Below are 1,976 nucleotides of genomic sequence, written 5' to 3'. Positions count from 1 at the left end.
ACGCCATCTAAGAACTGCTGGAGCTTGTGAAAGGGCCTGACCTGTAGAACCAAACTGACAGAATTTCCATGACACAAGACATAGTCAGGCTATCTGAGAGGAGTCCCATTCTGAATCGTATAGCAGAGGTCAGGGGCCTCGTATCAAACCAATGACTCACCGCAATGAACACTTTCAAGTAAAACTGTTTGGGCAAAAAGACAGACTGGGCAACACACTATGACATACCAAAGCTTCTGTGGAGTAATGTTTTGTGGTTGCTAATTTTAATTTTTATTTTTTTACCATCTTTACTTTTTGTTTTCTTTTGTGGGGGAGATTGCAAAGGCAGAGGGCATACACAGAGAGATGGGAGATGGGTGGGATCACAGAGGGCATACACAGAGAGATGGAGAGATGGGTGGGATTGGGGTGCATGACACAAGATTCAAAAAGAATCAACAAAAGTTTTAAAAATAAAAAGAGTGATTTATTGGTGAATAAGAATATTAACAGAATATTAGCAAATACATCCTAGTTCTCCTAGCTCCTTAGAAGTGCCAATGTGCTCTTCAACCCCCTTCCCTAGAGGAAACCCCTCACTTCCTAGGCTAAAGTTTCCCCAGCCACTGTCATGTGTCATATGGACATTTCCAGAAATGAACAAGTTTAGAAGCCTAAATCGGGACTGAGTCCCTTCTGATAGAAAACATCACCATCCCTCACATCTGGGTCTGACTGAGACTTGACTGACAGGGAAAGGTAGTGGGATGGGCCTAGCTTCCACGCATATTCGTCCTCTCCACTCCACATGCAACTATAGGGCCAGGAGGGAAGCCTTGCTTGACTGGAGCCTCTGCGATCTGATATTAGGAATGAGAGGAGCCAAATGTTAGTTCATCTGCAGGGCTCCCTCATGGGACTATAAAGACTGTTTAATCTGGCTGGGCCCCACATCCCCACCAGGAGGTCCTCCTCCAAGTAGGATCTGCCAAAATAACCAGCCAAATAAATTGTAGGCCTCTTTATAGCTGACGGCAAGCAGACATCCTTCATCCTCTACTAGAGTTCCAAACCTTTCTTCTTTCTCTGCCTCGGGATGCTCTCACTACATCTGTCTTTTAGCAAGTGCCCCAGTGGTGTCACCCAGGCCCCGTGGGTGTGATGAGCTGGATAATGCTCACTCCTAAGGAGGACTGAGGGGTTGGTCTTCAGGCCATTGGAAATATTAATTAATCAGATCAAAATATATTCTCCCAGAGAACAAAAATATCCTCTAGAGGGCAGAAGTTCCCCATGATTGGAAAGGACCAATGAAGAGGCTCCTAGGAAAGCACTGACCAAAACTGGCAATGTCTTTCAAATTCCTTCCTGGAGACACTTGAAACTCCCTGAGCCATTGGCCAAGAGGCACCACCTTCTCTCTCCTCTTCCCACTTATTCACCTTTTCCAGAATCATCCCGTATTTTATTTGTAGGTTGGGAGGAGGAAATGAACAAGAGTGGTTCTCCTGTACAAGGAGTCATTTCCCTTTAAAGAAGTGGGTGTGTTTGAATATTTATTGCAAAAGAAAACACATTCATTTTGTGCGTATTGTAAGGGTGTTGACTATCAGGTTCAAATACATTATAAGTAATTGGGAAAAAAACTAATATGGTGTTGAGAAAAATGCACCAACTAAGGAAACATCATAACCTTATGGGTTTCTGTAAAGTTACGTTTTGGGGAAGGAGCAGAAGAGAAAAGGCAGGAGAGAAGATGCGTGTCCTCCTGGGAGGCTGTAATTTCAAATAACTTGTAAGTGCTTGAATATTGCTGACACCTTCCTGGTTTTGTCTTTGTTGGAATAACAGAGTGCAACAGCCAATGGCCAGGGAGAAAGACGAATAGTATTTGTATTCTTGTTCGTATATTAGCCACCTTCCAGAAGGCATTTACATGTATAAATGAAATGAAGAAGACAGTAACTCTAAGCCAATAGAGAAAGAACAAGGCA

The sequence above is a fragment of the Myodes glareolus genome, chromosome 5 (genome assembly GCF_982192425.1).
Source record: "Myodes glareolus chromosome 5, mMyoGla1.1, whole genome shotgun sequence".
NCBI lineage: Eukaryota > Metazoa > Chordata > Mammalia > Rodentia > Cricetidae > Myodes > Myodes glareolus.
The sequence above is the reverse complement of the archived record's forward strand: the minus strand, read 5'-3'. Positions refer to the sequence as shown.